Source organism: Triturus cristatus, chromosome 6 (assembly GCF_964204655.1).
Source record: "Triturus cristatus chromosome 6, aTriCri1.1, whole genome shotgun sequence".
NCBI classification, from domain to species: Eukaryota; Metazoa; Chordata; class Amphibia; order Caudata; family Salamandridae; genus Triturus; species Triturus cristatus.
This window is the reverse complement of record NC_140589.1, coordinates 1,817,085,951-1,817,098,351: the sequence shown is the minus strand read 5'-3', so window position 1 is coordinate 1,817,098,351 and position 12,401 is coordinate 1,817,085,951.

The window sequence follows — 12,401 nt, the reverse complement described above, 5'->3', positions numbered from 1 at the left end:
TTACTCGCTCCTAAGCTGGTAGAACTATATAACCAAGCGCTACGGGAAGGTCACCTCCCCTGTACAACAAGAGAAGCGGTAATTATTCCATTACTGAAACCCGGGAAACCAGCTTGGGACACGGCAGCCTATCGGCCATTGTCCATGCTAAACCTGGACTATAAGGTTTTGAACCGGATACTGGCAACTCGGCTTCTCCCCCATGTGTCCACTTTAATCTATCAGGACCGGGCGGGCTTCATCCCCACCAGAACCACTGCATTTAAACATTAGACGTCTCCTTCGGATCCTAGAAGCAAGATCCAACTGCGAGGGTGGTGAGACCATCTTTGCAGTGGATATTGAAAAGGCTTTCGACAGTCTTGAATGGGCTTACCTATTCGAGGTGATGAGGAAATTTGGACTCGGCCCAGCATTCATTAAATGGACAGCCCTGCTATATGTGGAGTCTACTGCCCGGGTCAAGATGGGCAGACTGATTTCTGGAAGTTGTAGAATAGAAAGGGGCACGCGACAAGGGTGTCCTTTGTCGCCTCTACTGTTTGCCTTGACCATGGAGTCGCTGGCAGCCAGAGCCCACAGGCGGCAATATTTTCAGGGGTTAGAGGTGACCGGTCAGATTCACCACATTGCACTCTATGCTGTTGATCTGCTGTTGTTTCTGGTGGATGCACGAGATACACTTAGAAGGGAGAAGGGTCTTCTGCATGGTTTAGGGCAAGTAGCGGGCCTAAAGGTGAACTGGGCAAAGGCATCTCTGTTTCCGGTCAGGGCGGGTATGGCTGTCCCATTAGGGACTCCAGCAAGTGCAACAGTAGGGAAAGTGTTGGATAGCGGAGGGGGATAATTTACTATTCCCACCCCAGCAAAATAATAAACGTTAATTAACAAATAATTAATTAATTAAAAATAATTGACCTCCCAGCAAATCCCCCTATAAATGAAACCACCAATATTGTTAAACATGACACACTTAAAATAATTGCTTCACAATTAATTAATTAATAACAATTAACAATCAATAATAAATTAATTCACACTATTAACACACTATTAAGACAATAAATAAGTATTATATAATTTTTTAATAAGATATATAAAAATTGTATTACTTCCCACACTACTCCCCTATAAATCCACAACCCGCTCCTAAAAAAAGACACAATCAACATATTTACCAATTAATTACTAATTAGTAATAACCAATTAATAACTAATTAATAACAAATTAATTAACACAATTAACAATATAAATGATTAAATACAAAAATATTAATTAATTAAATTACTTCCCACCCTATTCCCCTAGAAACCCACAACCCGCCACGGAACTAAAACACAATATTAAATAAAATAAAAATTAATAACTTCTAAAAATTATTAATAAATATATTAGAATTAAATTACTTCCCACCCTATTCCCCTATAAACCCACAACCCGCTACGGAACTAAAATACGCAAAAATTAATTAACATAAAATTAATGACTTAAAAAACTTCCACACATACATTACAAAAATAGGCTATACTTATACAAAATATTTAGATCACATACTTTTAACACATAGACTAAAATACAGAACACCAAAATAAATTTCGATATTATTAACAACGATATTTAAACTAACTATATTACTAACTTCAATACTATAAAAAACAATATTTCTTACCTTCATGTCAATATTCTGGTTGACGATATTCTTGCATGTCGATATTGTGCCACATCGATATTTATAACTCGATATTCTGGCATATCGATATTTAAACATCAATATTATGTCTGCATTCCTCGTAAAGTCTGGGAAGATCATAATTTTACTGTTGGCCACCTGCAGTTCCTGTTTTTGACTGGCCTTAAAGAGCACATGATCACGATCCCGAAAATGAAGCAATCTCGCCACTATGGGTCAGGGATGGGCCCCCGGATGGGGCGGCCTGGCTGGGACCCTGTGGGCACGTTCTAGCGCGTTGAAGGGGGACAGTGCTTCTGGGGCCACTTCAGTTTTGATCCAGCCTTCAAGGAAGCCCACCATATCTGTACCCTCGGTTTGTGCTGGCATTCCTATAATCCTTATATTGTTCCTGCACGGCCTTCCTTCACTGTCCTCTGCTCGCGCTTTCAGTACTTTGACTTGGCACTCGACTGTGCTAAGCGACTTTTGGAGCATCTCCACTTTCTCCGGTAGATCAAAGAGTTCCTTTTCCGAGGCTATCACTCACTCTTTGAGTTTACAGTGGTCATCTTTTACTAAGCTTACATCAGTCCCTATCGAGCCAATTTTCGCCTCCAGTGCTTCTCTGGAGGCTGTGATAGCCTGCATAATATCTACTAGGATGGGGTCGTGCTACCCATCTCTTTCCCCGATGCTACACATTCCTCTTTGTCATCTATTTTGGTTCCTGTGACCCCCGTGCTGAGGGCACGAAATCCTCTTCTCCTTTATGGTTTACCATCACTTCCAGTGGGCTCCCACTTGCGCCTTCCTGTAAAGGTCTCTGCGCGCAGATACCCAGTGCAGGGCGGGCGCATACTTCACCGAGGAAAAGGCCCCTCCCCAGAACACACCCTGCCTGTTGTACCGATCACCTTCACAGTGGTCCTGCTGGTTTGACCAGGTCTTGTTCACCCCAGTGAGCCAATTCACAGAGATTAACAGGCTAAGTGAATATAGTCGTAATCCCAGTAGCCATCGGGGTTCAGCACATCGTTTATATTGTCAAGGGTTTTCCTGCGCGTATGAAGCTCCCCCTCAGCTGAGTACGGCCCTTAACTCACCGGGATTTCGATGGACTTCATCGGTGTCCCGCTTTCATTTTCACTGATCTCTCTTCTGCTAAATAGCGTGTCAAGGAAGAAGCCTGGGTTGTATGCACACCTGGCGATCACAAAGCCTCTCCTCACATGTTCCTGTCCTCTCTAGACAGCATCCGGGACCCCCCTGTGGCCCCCTGTTTGATGGTCTGGATTCTGAGCCTACCGGAGCCCAGGTCGTGTTCGCAGGTCCGCCACCTGTAGGTTCCATTCTGCTTCAGGGACTATCCCAGTAATGCAGTCTCTCTGGGTGCAGTTGTCCCCTCGGACGTGCACTCTACCAATATGGTGATGTCAGGGGGGAGGGGCGCTGTTCGCCCCCCTCCGAGCACGCTAGTGTCCTCATTTGCAATTCAAGAGGGGCAGTCTGAAAGTGTCCGCTTTGCTGGTCGTGGGAGCCACCGCCCAATGCTTACAGGCCGCGTCTTACCAGTCCGTGACGGGGACAAGAAGGTCAACAGTTCCACGATGGGGATCTCTACATCACTCACCCGCGGCTCTCCTCCTCCGTCACTGCATCAGAGCGAGCAGCAGTGTTTCTAGCTCTCCCACTGGCAGCTCGCTGAATGCGCTGTCTCTGCTTGTAATGTCTTCGGAGACGGGCACAGCTAGTTTCTTCCAGCCCCCACCTACTTGCACTGCCTTCGCGCCATCGTAGGCTAAGCACTCTGTCCCTCCTCAGCCGCCATCTTACTACTCACCAGGGTTATTGCTGTCAGCCCAGGTCTTGGTGATTCTGCCATCAAATCGGCCCGCTGAGCAACGTTGGGTAGATCGGCACCCTCCTGGGCCAATTCTCCGATCGGGTGCCCCAAAATAAATGTGCCCGGGGCTCAGGATATTTGTTTATTGGGGGAAAGTTGGCCGTAGCTCCGTAGCTCATGTCTTCTCACATTGGCTCCAGGCCACGCCCCCTCCCTCGCTTTCAATATTATAACTTCATTTTTTTCAAAGAAAATGTCAGATTCACTACTCTGTTCAGGAAGAGATGTAAAATATGCTGGAATCAAAGCTTTGAAACTGAAAGTATTTCTTACAGAGGAAACTGCAGTAAAGCAAGAAAACTAGGGGGGTTCTTTTTATCATAGAAATTATGGTTGGTGCTCTAGAAAGCTTAAATGAGGACACACTGTCTACACGTTCTCAAATATATTCCTTATTCATGTCAGTAAAGAAACATAGTCTGCCAACAGCAGTCTGTTGATCAACTCTATAGTGGTCAACTGCAACTTCACCACAGAGTTCTAATGAACAACTAGTGTCACGTGGCCCGTAGAAACATTCTGGCACATGCATCAAACATGTAATTTGCGATTCCTTATTAGCGAAAAATAAGGATTCGCTAATAAGGAATCGCAAAAGCCTATGCATGTAGGAATCGCTAAAAAAATTGCGATTCCTACAAATTCCTTAATTGCGACTCGCAATTTGCAAGTCGCAAATAAGGAATGGCTTCCCATTCATTCCTATGGGCCCATAGGAATGAATGGGAAATTGCATGCGCAATTTGTGAGTACCCAACAGGTACTCGCAAATTGCGCATGCAATTTCAAGGGTGCAAGGGTGTCAAATGGACACCCTGTTGCACCCCTGAAATTGATATGTGCACCCATGTTACGCACACACTTTGGGGCATGTGTGTGTGTAACACAGGACTTTGAAAAATGCACTTTAGTGCTTTTTTCAAAGAAATCGCAATTTACCACCACCTTTCATTTGATGGTAAATTGCGATTCTTAATTGTGAAATCGCAATTCTTTTTACTTTATTGCATTGCACTTAAGTAATCGCAATTTTGTGATTTCTTAAATTGCGATTTTTGCATTTGGGATGATACATCCCAAATGCAAAAATACCGGTGCGACCAGTTTTTCCTTTGATGCATGTGGGCCATTGTCATCTTCACCAAGTTAGCATGAGCACGATGCATCCTGCCTGCTGCTTTGTTTTTGCAATATTTTCCATGGCTGCTTTCACATGAGAACTCATCACTGTGTTCACTCTCTGCATATTCCTTGGATTTTGACTGAACATTATGTGCAAGGTCGAACAAACAATGCCCCTTGTTATTTTGTTCTGGCCAGCCCTTAGACAAAACATACCAATGCAGCTGTTGTTTGGACAAAATCACTTGGAGAGGGACCTTTCCAGGGAGAAGAGAGAGACAGCACCTATGATGTAGATCTACCATCTATAGGCTAAGGTATGGGGTCTGCTGACAAAGCTCATGGATCTTCTAACATATAATACTGCTGCGCAGCAAGGGGAGGGAGGTTAGGCTCTATTGTCTTTCCATGATGAAATCTCCCTTCATGATTTATGGACTAGCTGCTATGCTAACTATAATTGTATTATGCATTTTCCTGCTTTTTGTGGCACATATACTGCATGTTTGGGCATGTTAGTTTAAATAAATATTTTAAACTGTTTTGTGCCTCTGTCAGATCTTATTGTGGACAAGTACAAGAGTGCAAGTGAAAGGGTGAGTCTTGTTACCGCGATTCCTGAGAGATCTGGGAGTGTGGTGTTCTGGGGTGTCTAATCATTTGTTTCTCTGTGAGTGAGTAGGAGAGCAAGGGATACACTATAGCTAGTCGGTCCTGGTCTCGTGGGTACTAAGGTGGTAGGAAGACCCAGTCCCTATACACCAAGGTCCTATAATCATGTGCATAGTTCTGTGTTTGTGCAGAATCTCTGCACCACTAGAGCGCTAACATTCTGAATTTGTGACAAAAGTGTGGTACACCTGAAAGCCAACTTGGTGGAATCAAAGCTGTAAATCTTAAAGGAGTTTCCTATGGAGGGGACTACTGTAAATGAACAAAATGAGGGCCTTCTGTTTGTCATAGAAATTATGGTTAGTGTACTAGAAAGCTAAAACTGAGGACAGATTGTCTTAAAGTATCTGCCTCATTCATTTCAGTAAAACATTCTAACATGTAGAGTGAAACATGCACTTGTAACACCAGCAGCAGTCTGGCAGTTAACTCCGTAGTAATCAACTGCAGCACCACCAGAGTTCTAATGAACAACTGCAGTACTAACATTTTGTATTCAACAGAAAACTGAGGAACTCCTGGACCTCATTTTATTGCAGTAGGAGCTGTTGAATGTATTGCTAGCTGAAGTGATGAAACTAGGGGGCTAAAAATGTGAGGGGCAAACTGAGCTTTTTGCAATTTGAGGCATATTTTTAAAGGGAATAAAAACAGTTAAAGAGAGAAACATCTGAATAAGTACTGCATCCCCTTCCCAGATCTGTTTACTCAGCATATATATCCAAAATATATAAATAGAACAAGTGTGCAAACCAGCCCCCTGGTGCTTTGTAAATTGGGGGATCCATTCCCCTTTAATCCTGAGGGTCCCTGGGGGCAAACTAGGCCACCAGGAACTTTCAGTATATGCCACAGAGCTGCGTTGCAGAGAGGTGTAAAAAGGGGTGTGGCCTCAGGAACACCTCTCTGCAACGCAGCTCTGTGGCGCTTCCTGGAGGTACCTGGTGGGTTAGTTGTCCCGCATTGACCCTCAGGATTCAAGGGGACTTAATCCCTCAATTTACAACGCACAAGTGGGCACGTTTACACATGTTATAGTTAGAAATTAGCATTTGAAAAACCTTTGAAATTCCCTGAAAAAAACATAGGTTTTAAGGACGTTATAGCCCTTCCTGAAGCTGTCAGTACATTAGCCTTAAGGGCTGCTAACTTTAGTATCATTGGCGATTTAAATCTTCACTTTGATACTCCCCTTTCCCCTGCCGCTAGTAGTACTCTTGTCGATCTGGAAGCTCTCCAGCTATTTCAGTTGGTTAATCATTGTACCCATGTTGGTGGACACATTTTGGACCCTATTTTCACCAATTTATCGGCAGCTAAAGTCCTGCTTCCCAGGCCTATGGCCTGGACCGATCACCATCTTATAGAGCTACACCTTGTGATTAAGGACCTTCCTCACAGAGTAATTTCGTCTGTGCCTCTTAGGCGTCCATGGAGAAAGCTGAAGTTAGCTGATTTTCATCGGCTTCTTGGCCAACATCCTTTGGGCCCTTTCTTGGATGTTGAGTCGGGATATTATCTTTTTTGCAATTGGCTGACTGGAGCCCTGGACTGCTTGATCCCAATTGCTGAGAGTAAACGCCGTCGTGCTGAACCTAGTCCTTGGTATGATGATTCGCTTCGGCTCCTTAGGAAATCATGCAAACAAGCTGAAAGAGCCTGGCGTAAGTCTTATTTGCCAGGCAGGAAAGCGATCTATCGTGCCAGGACTAAGAAATATCATAGAGCGATTAATAAAGCCCGGGCTGCCTACTATTCTCGCAAATTCAACATCAGCACCAATCCTACTAAATTAGTATTCAAGGTGCTTAAGGATCTTACAGCCAGTAGAGCTCCAGTCGCTGAGATCTGTTCTGCCTCGCACTGTGAGGACCTGGCCGCCTTTTTCGTGGAAAAGGTGGAGGCCATTTATCGTTTCTTTTCTGTTCCATCCGCCTCTGTGGAGAAGTTGGAACCTTGTCCAATGACTACTATGTCTTTGTGCTCTTTCCCAGAGCTTTCGATGGAGGAGTTTAATAAAATTGTGGCCAAAGTCAAATCTGGCTCTCCTAGGGATCCTCTTCGACCTGCCCAATTTAGAGATTCAGCGTCACTTTGTCCTCCTCCCCTGCGTGATCTTGTCAATCTATCTTTGACGTCTGGCTCTGTCCCTGCTAGCTGGAAACAAGCTCAGGTGATGCCTATTTTAAAAAAACCTGCCTTGGATCCATTAAAGCTGGAGAACTATCGCCCTATATCTCTTCTTCCATGGGCCGCAAAACTGACTGAGGTCCATGTTAACGCCATCTTATCTAACCATCTTCATTGTGCTAACATATTGGATCCCTCGCAGAATGGCTTTCGACCCGGCCATAGTACTGAGACTGCGTTGCTCTTTGTGGTTGAGCACCTGCGTACCTTGGTCGACGCTGGTCAAACGGCGGCACTGGTGCTTCTTGATCTCAGTGCCGCCTTCGACACCGTCTCCCACGCTATTCTATTACAGCGTTTGGGTGAGGCTGGTGACGATAACGTGGCACTTGAGTGGTTTCGATCGTTTTTATCCGGTCGCACGTTTAGGGTTGTTACTCCTCCTTTTCAATCTAAACCCTATCCTATCACTCAGGGTGTGCCGCAAGGGTCAGCTCTGAGCCCCACACTTTTCAATCTCTATGTGCAGCCGCTGGCAGCTGTCGCCAAGCGCTGGAACCTGACTATGGTGTCCTATGCTGACGACACGCAGCTGGCGGTTGCATTAAGTGGGGCTTCCGACCTCGAGGCTGCTAAGTTCCGCGAGGGCCTGAGCTCAGTGGCCCGTTGGATGACAGATAATTGCCTGCAATTGAACGCTAAAAAAAACGAAGTGCTCATTGTCGGCAAGCAGAGTCATCTCTGGGGTGATCATTGGTGGCCACCCGAGCTTGGTTCAACTCCTCTTCCTGTCACCGAGGTTAAGAACCTTGGGACTTGGTTGGATTCCAAACTCAGTTTTGCCTGTCACACTAAGAAAACCGCTGCCACGTGTTTTGGGATTTTACGTAGGCTTAGACCAATCTTTAAATCTTTTGATGCTCCAACCAGACAGCTTATTGTTCAAGCTACGATTTTGTCTAGGTTGGACTATGCGAGCTCTCTTTTGTTGGGGGCTAATTTGGCCGAACTTTCTAGACTTCAACGCGTTCAAAACGCTGCCGCCAGGGCTCTGGTTGGCTTACCGAGATTTTGCTCGGCCAAAAAGACCATTGTCAAACTTCATTGGCTCCCTGTCGCTCAGAGGATTAAGTTTAAATCTCTGTGCCTTGTGTTTAAAATTCTGAAGCATTCTTCTCCTCAGATTCTGGAGCACTTTATTCTGCCTTATGTTCCCTCGCGCTCTTTAAGATCCTCAGGTCTTCACTTGGTCACAGTCCCGCGCTTTAGGAGAGCTAGGACCGGCGGCCGCTCCTTTAGAGTACTTGCTGCCAGGCTCTGGAACTCTCTTCCTATTCATGTCCGCGCAATCAATGAACTTTTTGCCTTTAGGAAAGCTGTTAAAACCTTCCTTTTTCCTCTGGATCCTTAGTGCTGCTACGCTCTTGTATTTGGTATCACCTGTGTCCGGTATTTTGTCCTTTATAGCGCCGGGACGCCCCTTTGCTGGGGCAGCTGTGCGCTCTATAAATCCGGATAACATAACTTAGTTAGAAATTAGCATTTAAAAAACCTTAGAAATTCACAGAAAAAACCATAGGTTTCAGGGACGTTATAGTTAGTTGGACATTTCATTCGTACAAAACCAGTGAAATGTGGCCATTATAGTTAGTTGAGCTAACTATAACTCGCGCACCTGCAATGCACTGCTGATGACGTCACATATTACATCACTCATGACATGGTCAGTGGCATCGGTGATGTCATCAGTGATGTCACTGACCATGTCATGAGTGATGTAATATATGACGTCATCAGCAGTGCATTGCGGGGGCGCGAGTTATAATTAACTGAACTAACTATAACGGGGGAATTTCAATGGTTATGTACGAGTGCAATGTCCCACTAACTATAACTTTCCCTAAAACCTATGGTTTTTTCAGTGAATTTCTAAGGTTTTTTAAATGCTAATTTCTAACTATAAAATGCCTGAAACCTATGGTTCTTTCTGTGAAAATATATATATATATACATATATACGAACACCTAGGCACAGGTAATCCATGTAGCTCCAAAACGAGAGGGCGTGTCACTCCGCCAGCACCTGCAGCTGGCCGCACATGTCCACCATACTCTCTACTCTTTTACAAAAGAAAGTGTGACACTGCTCCGTGGGTAAATCAGGAACGGCTTTATTTTAAAAACAGCGCTTGCATTAAAGAGTCTCTGGAAACGCAGGGCAGACGCGTTTCCGCCTTAATGGCTTCATCATTGCCCATCCAGGTTATTAGTTGCTCTTCCGGGGGTTCCTTACTTATAGTTGACTACTTCAAGTCACGTGATCAGGCCCCACCCTTGCCTCACAGATACAAGGCACTCGGTGCTCCTCACTTGCACTGCTGCATTCTGGTAAGTGGAATCCTTCGTAAGGGTCCATTCAATGATGGTGCCTCTTAAAACATCAAGTGATGCTCCAAACAGTGTCGGGCCGGGTCCCCCCACCGTCGCAGCCTTGCGGGTATGGCGACTGTGCACGAATAAATCTTCAAACAAGCACATACCGTGGACCGTATCCGTTTGTTGGGACAATCCAGGAGGCAGACGGAGTTTGCAGGATATATATATATATATACATACGGTCCACGGTATGTGCTTGTTCGAAGATTTATTCGTGCACAGTCGCCATTACGCGTTTCAGCCCGTTAAAGGCCTTGATCACATGACATGGGCTATGCATTGCATCCATATTGTTTAAGTTACACGTGCTCAGTGATAGTTACCACGTGGGCAAAATGGCAATAGACATAGAAGAAATTGTACGCATATTGCAGCTCAGTAAAATTAAAACCCAATTGGATAAAATCTTATTTTTGAGCAGTGGGTTAAAGCGACATTTGTACAAAAATGACATATTGTAAAAACAAATTTTTTCAACACAACAATTCGAAAAAACAGGGTCTAAAATATAATAACACGAGAAATATAAAGTAATCCAATATCTCTTTTGCTAAAACTTTCACACTAATAATTTCATGTCAAATGATCCAAAATAGACTTATCACATATCAGAAATCATGTAAACATTTCTACTCATGACCCTTCCTGTGACTCAAAATGGATTCCTATTTAAAAATCAGCCGTCAAACTCTTTTGCATTGAATCTCCGTCACATGCATATTACCAACACATATCAAATGGAGTTACCCCATGGAGCATACTATCTGGGCCATGTATGTTTATACTAAGTTTGTATGCCAGAAGTAATAAGTGCCTAAGTGCAATCAGTGAAAGGTGATCAAATTTCAACTAAAATTAAAGTGCCAAGTGTGGTGAAGCAGCGCCTGCATTTTTCATTTGAAAATAGCCACTTTGGCACAACGTATAAACAATCCTGCTTGTTTGCCTAGATTTGGAGCCCCAAATCCTCAGAGTGGTATTTCTTATTTACTGTACATCAGGTTTAAATACCAGGTTATACATTTCTTAATTGAGACCTTATAGACCTTTCTAATCCGGTTGTGTTCCATTCCTGAACAGTACAATTAAATATGTGCAAAATATTGCAGATAGGTGTCTCCAATATATAAATAAATAAATATCACGCAATACATAGATATAGATACATACACATATATAAATAAATATAAATGTGTAAATATAAATATTTAAAATTATAAATATATTAAATATTGGCTAAAATATAATATAAAACCTCCTGATAAGTATGTTAGTATCTCAATCTAGTTGCATTTCTACACAAATGTATACAGATCCTCAGATATGTTCAGGCCTTCCGGGTGTTTGGAGTCTAGCTCTATGATGTTTCTTGTTTCTAATTGTCTCAGTTTTGTCTCCCTATCACCTCCTCTTTTACTCGGAGGCACTGAATCAATAACAAAATATCAGAGGAGCTGACTATTTGAATTGTGTTTATCTTTAAAGTGTCATGCTACTGGGTATGTGTTGTTTTGATTGTTGATGGCCCTCATATGTTTGTTTTTTTGTTCCCATGGCTGGAGAGTTTGCCTCCTGTCGATGCATAAAAAACCAAGTTCGTCCTCTAATGTCAGCTTTTAGGGTGCCTGGGTTCTGCTTGTGTTGCTCATTTCTGTGTCAGATTTGCTGTCAATAGTGGAGCTCAACTCAGATTGGGAGGTGCCAGACCCCAGTTCCCCTCTTTTAGAGGTGCCTGCTTTTGATTCTCCGGAATTGCTGACCTTTGATAACCTTAAAGCCTCGTATTTTCTTGCAAACATAAAGATTTGCCCTAGATCATAGTCTGTTTTATCACGGTGGAACTTGAATGTTGTTCGTTCTTTGATTTTATCCTTTTCCTTTTTCAAACGCAGTAACATTTCATTGCATTATTTGGCCTTTTCATCAGCCTCACCCATATTGCCCGATTCCTCATTTATTTTCTCAATAATTTCCAGCAGTGTTGTTATGTCAATGTCCGCATATTTAATTAATATTAGAACAAGACGTTTGGAGGATTCCAAATTGCAGTCGGCCCACTCCCTCATCATCTGTGGATTCCGATTCTCGTAACTCGGGGCTAAAGGAATCCTCAAGCCCCGAGGTATCCGTCCCACATCGATGTATGGTTGCAGTGAGCGGGATTCCCACCATTTGCTCTGTTCAGCCTTCAATTTTCTATCTAATTTTCTAAACTTTTCATTTACTGTGTCATTAATTTGTGTAGGTGGATTGTTACTGCTTCTCACATTTGGCATCACTGTGGGGCAGTCACTGAACATTTCCAGTGCCGCCGCCTCCCGGTTGCGTACCATGTCAGCCGACATTGTGCTTAATTTCAAATAATTGTCCATTGGGGAGCCTCACCAGACAATTCTAGTGATTCTTCCGCACTGACATGTTGTGTGGCATGCAGCATACAAGGATTATTTTGCACACCTTTGCAG